Below are 9,245 nucleotides of genomic sequence, written 5' to 3'. Positions count from 1 at the left end.
ATGCATACAATAAAGAGGAAGAGGTGACGTAATATGTTTGTGTTGGGACAAACAAAAATTATTTTTATTTTTCTCCAAAAAAGTAGATTTTTTAGTTTCTGAAACCTGTAATTTTCTGAAACCTAATATCTTGAAGAATTGAACAAAATTTGGATGTGTCATCCAAAAATTCTTCTTTTGTCGGATTCCCCCTTTTTCCGTCACGGTGTCTCTTTAAAATACCATAAAATGACAATAACCATTAAATTTTTGTGACATATAATTTTTATTTAGAATTAGCTTGTTTTATAAAGAAAATAATCATTAATATCGGAAAACTTTATTTCAAAGTTTGTAGCATTTTAACCCCGGGCCTTGCACACTATCTGTGACCCTTAAATACCGCAAATTTTACAAAAGTATGAAGTTCAAACAATTTAAACCCAACTATTAGGACTTGAGGTTTATAACAAATATTTTGATATACAAAAAGTATATCTATAATCATTCGTTTTGCCAAAAACGTCATTGTTGACGAACTTTGTGGAAAACCCTCGTACATAACTGTAAATCATCAGGAATCAATTTTTGAATCAAAATAAATAAAGTGTACTGGAAATATATATTTAAAAAAAAACTTGTGTGTATGTGTTCTGTTTTTTGATGAAATTTATCTTAATTTTCACAGCCTCAACTGTTTGCCGTTTTTTAGACAATAAAAAAACGTTTTAGACGCTTGAAGAGCAGGGGTATATTGTGATGGGGCTGTCCATCCGTACGTCTGGGAGTGCCTATCTCTTATCAACTCACCCTATACCACTGAATAAAATTTAATAAGACTTTCACAGGATCTTTATTACATAGTTCTATTGTGCATGCATAAATGTTACATGCATATATAACAGCAACAAAACGTTTTACTTGAACACTGTTGTGTACATGTATGTAACTTTTGTCTTGTCAAATTTTCCAAACCAGTACTTCATTGTATTTTTTTCCTTCTTTTACCTTGCATTTTTAATGTTTAATTAATGTTATACGGTGAATTTACCTTGATCTTGCTGAAGGGAGAGGGCTAAAATAGGCTATGCCTGCTGCCCAATCCCATTCACTTCATGTGAATAAAATTACGTATAAATTTAAAAAAGAAGTCCCGTTGTGCACTTTGCATTTCGGTCGGACAGATATATGGAGTTTCTCACAGCAAAACATTAACACTGACATTCTTTCTATAAAATTGAGGAACCCATCTCTTATCTCCAACTCCTCCTACACTACTAAATAAAATATATTGAGACTATCCCACAATCTTTACTACATAGTACCGATGTGCACCTTCTATTTATCGTTTTAATCGGACAGATATTGAGAGTTTCCCGTTGCAGAATTGGAAACACTGCCGTTCTTTCTATAACATAAGGGGTACCCATCTCTTATTAGCATCTCCTCCTATGCCACTGAAAAAAAAAATAATGAAACTATCACAGAATCTTTTTTACATATTACCATTTCAGACAGATATTTGAGATTCCCACAGCAGAAATGGTCTTGGTCTTTATACTCATATAGGAACGGTGTTATCATTTTGTGAGCGCAGTGCTCACTGAACCTCTAGTTTTATTTGTGAGATAATTGTATGTCAAATGAAGACGTCAGATCGGAAGGTGACTAATTCTTAAATCTAATGAATTATAAAATTTGACCTGTTATAAAAACAACTACATTGTTTTTCTAGACTTTAAAGGCCCTTAGAAAGCAATTTCATTGGGGGGCTTAACATTTTCAGTTGGAGGGCATTACCAAGCAAAAACTTCTTGAAAAGCAAAATTAAAAAAAAAAATCGGTTTTGTGGTACATTGCGGTGTATTTTGAAGTCACAGGGAAATATCGAGAAGACATATTAATGAAATGAAAACAACTGCATCGTATTCTTCATTTATAAACATCGTCCATGTGTGTATCTAAATGGCGCATAATAGTATCCAAGCAAAAGTTACATGTAGTGAAAATTAAAGAAATTTCCTTCCAAGTCTTTTGACAAAATCAATGCCCCCCCCCCCCCATATACATGTATAGTGTACTATAGATCAGTTTCATATTTGGATGTTTTACTGACTATAGAAGTTATTGACCCACTAAGAACTAAATTATCTTACAAACAGTTGACTTCATATTTAGCTTTTGCAGTGTCAACCTCCCCTATTTATGTAGTCATATTCCACCACTGTTACAACGCACTTTGAAAAATAATGCACTTTGAAAAATTTTTTTAATGAGAAAAGTGTTAAATTTGGGACCAAGTTAACGCACTTTGAAAAAAAATATTTCTTTTCAAAGTGAGTTAATATCGACCAAGTTAACGCACTTTGAAAAAAATATTTCTTTAAAAAAAAAAAGTGCTCGACTTTGGCAATATTCTTGCAAATTTAAGGTAAGAAAAATAATTATTTGAACCTGGTTGGATAATATACACATATATGATAAGCACTACTTCAAGATCTGAGATATAGACGTTTTAAAATAGATTTTTTTTTGGGGGGGGGGGGTAGTCTTTTAGAAATAATGAAGGAATGATTGTTTAATAGCACAATTTCGTTTCTTATCAAATCAATAACCTCGGTAGATGTAGGGGTGGATAAATGACCAAAAGCATTGCATTTTTCGTAGGGAAAAGGGAGCAATTATGATATTTCTATTGAAAATAATTTTCCCACACAATATGATGGCCTTTTTATAGTTATTTGATAAGTATTTAGAATTATGAAAAAAATGTTTACTCCTGCTCATTTTTTTTCTTTTGCAATTATTTGATTAGTATTAAGAGGTATAAAAGAATAATTTATGTATTTTATACGGTTTTTTTTTAATTTGTATTGTATTTGTTATTGTAAAGTTACTTTAGCCAAAGTATAATCAAGTGGCTATTGTTGCTTAGATAGCTTATGCATGGTACCTGAGCCTATCTCCTTTAATATAACAGAGTGCGTTATTTATTTATTTTTTTTTTTCAGGAAAGCTTACCTAAATTTTTTCAAGTATTTTACGATTACTCAATTTTATGGACATTTTATGGACAGAAAGTATATCAATGTCATACCATTTATACAAATACATATATTTGGGTAGGAACCATAAAGAGTTGGGCTGAGGGACCTTCTAGCTACCTGTCCTACTCGTTCTCGATGAGCGTCAATTCATAAGTTTTTCGAAAGAAATATAACAAAATAATGCTCTCTATTACTAAAATTTAAGTTCAGAAGTTTTGTTTTGTAAATATGTTTTCAAAGTGCGTAAAGTGTCTCTATGGTAAAAAAAAAAAAAATGTTGATATAAACTCTTAACTATGGCAAATCAAACGTTGCAGTGTTCTATCTTTTCCATTTCCATTCTAAAATTTTCCATTTGTATAATTTTTTATTTGTATTCTATAAATTTTATTTGTATTGTATATTTTTTTTCATTTGTATTGTATAATTTTCCATTTGTATTATATAATTTTTTATTTGAATTTTATATTTTCCATTTGAATTCTTAAAAAATCATTTGAATTGTTTGATTTTTTCATTTGCATTCTATACACTATTTTTTGCATTGTATAATTTCTTATTTGTATTGTAAAATTTCTTATTTGTAATCAATAATTTTTCATTTGTATTGTATCCGAGGATTGTTTATTTATTTCATTGCAAAGGATTTCATTGGTCAAGATTTAGCCTGCATATATCGTGTTGAAAATGAGCGAGATGTTCGGGTGCTCAAAGCAAACTGGCTTCCAATATTTACGTCCATGTTAGAGGACGGCCATTTACTGGTATTTAGATGAAAAGGGAGCGCTGGCATATGGCAAATAAATAATCTGTCCTTAGAAATATTGTCTGAGAAAATTAATAATTTGATCTTGACTGGTGGAACATCAACACTCCCCCCCCCCCCCCCCCATCCCGGCTCCTAAGAAATGGAGTTTTTGGGTTTGGACAAATTTTCTTCTTCTTCTTCTCTTTGTCTCATGAAAATAATTCATCTGATTCGACAAAATTTGCCCCTCCCCCCCCCCCTTTGGAGAATTAAAAGACCGTCCCTTAGCATCCATGCAAATATAGGAGCCCATTTCACTCCGAAATATCTTACTTGTTTGAACACTATACTACAAAAAAACTAAAACTTGACCAATTAAATCCTCCGTAACGAAAATGATAAACAATCCCTCGGATACAAAACAAATGAAAAATTATCGCATAGAAATAAGAATTTATACAATACATATAATAAATTATACAAATTATATAATGTAAATGGAAAATATAGAACAAAGTAAAAAAAAAATACAATACAAATGATTTCTTTTACAATACAAATGGAAAATATAGAATACAAATAAATGTCATACGATCCAAATAGAAAATTATAGAAAACAAATGGAAAATTATACAATACAAATAGAAAAGATCGAATATTGCAACGTTTGACATGCCACACTTAATGCACTTTGAGAAAAAAATTCAAAGTGCGTTGATTTTGTCCCAAATTTAACGCACTTTGAAAATCTTTTTCAAAGTGCGTAATTCTTTTTAGTCCCCTACCGGTGAAACCGGAGGGGACTATAGGTTTCCTCTGAGTCTGTCCGTCCGTCTGTCTGTCTGTCTGTCTGTCCCACTTGGTTTTCCGCACTTTTTTCTTAAACGCTTGCAGATATTGAGCTGATTTTTGGTATGTGAGTGTATCTTGATGAGTTACAGATCAAGTTTGCATTTCGTTCCGCTTCATTGATTTTTGATGGAATTACGGCCTTTTCAATTTTTATGGGTTTTCCGCAATTTTCTTCTAAACGCTTGTAGATATTGAGCTGATTTTTGGTATGTGGCTTTACCTTGATTAGTTATAGATCAAGTTTGCATTTCGTCCCGCTTCATTAATTTTTGACGGAATTATGGCATTTTCAATTCTTAAGGGGAACCAGATTACACTTGCCGGTAGGGGACTAGTATTGCTAATGCAATACTCTCAGAATGCTTGTTTTAAAAAAATGCGTTGCCACACACCATTACCTGCCAGGTGTCAGAATGGATTAAAAGTATCAGATTGATGTTGAAACTCCAATTTAGCGGCTGAGGGGCGACATGAAAACCATCTATTCCACTGTCTTCAATAATTCAGAAGTGAAAAAAAGGAATTAGATTACACGATCAGTATGTACTTGTCCAAACTGACAAAAACACTGTCTCTGTTTGTAGGGCTATTTTTTATTATTTTAATTGTATTTTAGAGGAATTTGGATTTAATTTTGCAAGTGGTAATCTAACTTATACTCGTAGTTCCTTTTGGAAAAAGGAAATTCCTCAAAATTATATGTCAGTTTTAAATATTTTTTAATGATCCCAACAATCAAATTGAATTTTAATTACCACACCTATATTGGATTTCTAAACTACAAAAAATCCTTACAAACAAGCATTCTGAGAGTATTGCATTAGCAATACTAGTCCCCTACCGGCAAGTATAATCTGGTTCCCGTTAAGAATTGAAAATGCCATAATTCCGTTCAAAAATCAATGAAGCGGGACGAAATGCATACTTGATCTATAACTAATCAAGGTAAAGTCACATACCAAAAATCAGCTCAATATCTGAAAGCGTTAAGAAGAAAAATGCGGAAAACCCTAAAAATTGAAAAGGCCGTAATTCCGTCAAAAATCAATGAAGCGGAACGAAATGCAAAGTTGATCTGTAACTCATCAAGATACACTCACATACCAAAAATCAGCTCAATATCTGCTAGCGTTTAGGAAAAAAGTGCGGAAAACCAAGTGGGACAGACTGACAGACAGACAGAGGGACAGACAGACAGACAGACAGACAGACAGACGGACGGACGGAAAGACTCAGAGGAGACCTATAGTCCCCTCCGGTTTCACCGGTAGGGGACTAATAAAGATACATAAGGGGTTCCAGTGAATGTTCTACCAAGTCTCTTTTTTTACTCCTCACTAAAATACTATCAGCAGTGAAAGAGAACTTCAGGAATACTGAACAACAATAAATTTGAGAAGTGTTGCTATCAGATGCGAATACTTAAAACTCCAAGGAACTTTTGGAAAATTTGAAATGACAAAATTTTACCAAAATGAATAACATTAGAACGAACAACTTTTCAACACTTCATATAAGCATTACTAAAGTCCAGGCCTTTTGACATCATAAACAGCTGTCTTTTCAATAAAAATGGAACTTGTAAATTTACTTACCTTGTCCTTGCTCTTTTGTAAAAAATATTTTTGCTAAAATACATTCTGATTGTACACAAGTACTCCAAAGTTGATATTAAAAAGATGCTTGAGTTTCTGATTGACAATATTTTTGTAGTTTTGGAAGATCAAGTCTTCCACCAATCTGTTGAAATTCCCATAGGTACTAATTGTGCCCTGCTATTAACAAACCTATTTTTAATTCATTTGAAGCAGAATTTATTCAAAAACTTCTACATGAAAAGAAGTTTCTTGCAGTCGCCTTCAATCCAATAATTAGACAACGTGTTATCAATTAATAATATTTTTATTCCTACGTTGATTCTATTTACCGCTATGAATTCAAATTAAGACACAACAGAGTCTGACACATCTGTTTCATATTTCGAGATTTTACTGGAAAAAGACGTTAATGGTATCTGGTCTTGAAGAGTAGGCTTTTCCATCTAAAATCTTTCCCCGGGAAGACTAGCTCTAGAGTAGGAACCCCCCCCCCCCCCCGGAAAATAGGATAGAGAGTAGGATTTTCCCTACGGAAATCTCACACCAGATTCAATTTTCCGGGAGGAAGTCGTACTCTGTGTAATAGTTACATGTGAAGAGTGCGATTTCCCCGAGATTTCCCCCAGAGCCAATTTCCCTCCCATGAAATCTATTGATTTTACTTATATATCATGAGGTATTGTTACAAGTGTCCCTTCTTCAAAGTATTCTTCTTTAAAGCATTGAAACATACGAAGTATATTATGAAAAATGAAAATTTTAAAATCTTATTTTTCTCAGTAACGACCAACCAATTATATTTTGAAGCATTAAAATCTTTTTTCTTTTTATCTGGTCAAACTGGTTTCTGAAAAAAAAAATTGATACAATGAAATCGGTTTGACAAATTTTAACTCTATCCATAGTAAAAAAAAAAGGGGGGGGATTTATTACCTAGTACCTAAATCATCTTTGGGAAGATGATGATGGTGTTCTGTAGAAGTGCAGTAAGATTTTGGATTTCTAATTTTCACTCTGGGGGTCGAATGGGGTCGAAAAATGACGTTTTTTCTACAAAAAACTCTGGTTCCTTAAACTCTAAAAAAAAAAAAAAAAACAACAACCCGATTCCCTGAACTCCTCTTACATTTTACGCAATAAACAAATTATCTTTTCAAAGATGACTGCTGATGCCCTGTAGATATGCAGTATGGTATCAGAATTTTCATTTTCACCCTGGAGGTCAAATGGTGGTTAAAAAAATTGATATTTTTTCTTTTGAAAAATTGATTCCCAAAACTCTTAAACTTGACCATAAGTTTTGAATGGTTAGAGCTAGTGCTTTTATATTACACGTCATTTTCCTGTGACAAGACCTTCCCTTGGGTACCAACAATTTTGCCCTTTGAACTTGACCTTTGAGTCTGACCTACTTTTGAAAACCTTATCCTTGTCCATAACTTTTGAACGTTTAGGAAGAAAGGTTTCATATTGCACAAGTGTATTCTATGTGACAAGACCTTTCCTTGGGTACCAACAATTATGACCCTTTAATTTGACCTTGACCTTAGAGTTTGAACTATTTTGAAAAACGTTAACTTTGGCCATAAATTTTAAATGGCTGGTATTAGAGCTTCCATATTAAAGAGGTGTATTCCTTGTGACATGACCTTTATTTGGGACAAACATATTTGATTGACTTGCATTTGAGAAACTTTAACTTTAGCCATGAGTTGTAATATGGAAGCATCAGTGTTTCGCAATATCTTCTTTGTTGGTTTGTAAAAAAAAATTCCTCTTTAAACAGAATTACATCATTAAATTCTGTGATTTAAGTCTGGTTATGAATTTATTGTATGAAATATTTCATTAAGAGGCTCATGGGCCATATGAGGGGGGGGGGGGGTCGAGGGTCGAGCTTCGGCTTGAAAAAGTACTGTTTCTTGTATGTGTTTATGATTTTGTTTTTTTTAATCTTGTCTAGTATCACATACCACCTGAAATCAAATGCTGACTGACGTTTTTTCATGCAAATTTTTAGGCCATTATTTTTACACTGAATTATCCACGGATTTTTCCGTTTGTCTGATCATGACAAGGAGCACATGGTGGGCGTGACCGGTTGACAGTTTGTCATATGCTTAATAATAATCTGGAATTTCGATTTTGGACCTATGACTCTCCATAATGTTTTACCTTTTAAATGAGGCTCAATAATAAATAAATTACCTTTTAAATTAGGATCAATAATAAATAATTTATTAATAATGTTTGTCATTTTAACTCCCCCTACAGTGATTAAAAAATTACATATTAAACTTTAGCAGTTTTTCATGAACACAGATGAGGGCCAAATGATTCTAAGATTGAGCATGGACAAATAAATAGGTAAGCTGTTTGTTTGGCGTGATCATCAAAATTATGTTTTAATTTTCTATATAACAGTGGTTTGTTTGGTTGCTTTGTTGATTAACGTCCATCTCGAGAATTTTTCACTCATATTGAGACGCCACCACTTGTCGGTGGAGGGCTGCAAATTTTGTCCTATGCTCGGCACTTACAGCCATTGAGCAGTGAGAGATCTTTATCGTGCCAGCATCTACTGCGACAAGGACCTCGGTTTACAAGGTCTCATTCGAAGACCAGTCTCCAAGTCCCGCAGTGGATTCGAACCTGCGGCGTTAGGATGAACTCCTTACATCGCGACTCTAGAGCAAACGCTCTAAGCACTGCGCCACGCTGTGCACATAACTGCAGTAAAAATAAAATTGTATTAAAAAGGGGATGTAATCATCCTTTTATAAAATTTTAAAATACTTGCACCATTTTTTCACCCATGTACAGCAGGGATTGTAAAGAAAATGCCATTCCTTAATGTTTTGTACACATTGCATATAAAACAAATTCCCTTTTAATTTTAGAACGTGTAAAGATACCCTCGATGCTTAAAAATGATATGTGAGAATAATGTTAATATCATTTGATATATATTGAAGGCTTTTCTGACAAATATTCATAATGCGCGTTATCTTATTAATCAGT

This window comes from Saccostrea echinata, unplaced genomic scaffold (assembly GCF_033153115.1).
Source record: "Saccostrea echinata isolate AGI-Se365-2 ecotype Australia unplaced genomic scaffold, CSIRO_AGI_Sech_v1 ptg000054l, whole genome shotgun sequence".
NCBI lineage: Eukaryota > Metazoa > Mollusca > Bivalvia > Ostreida > Ostreidae > Saccostrea > Saccostrea echinata.
This window is presented reverse-complemented; position numbering follows the sequence as displayed.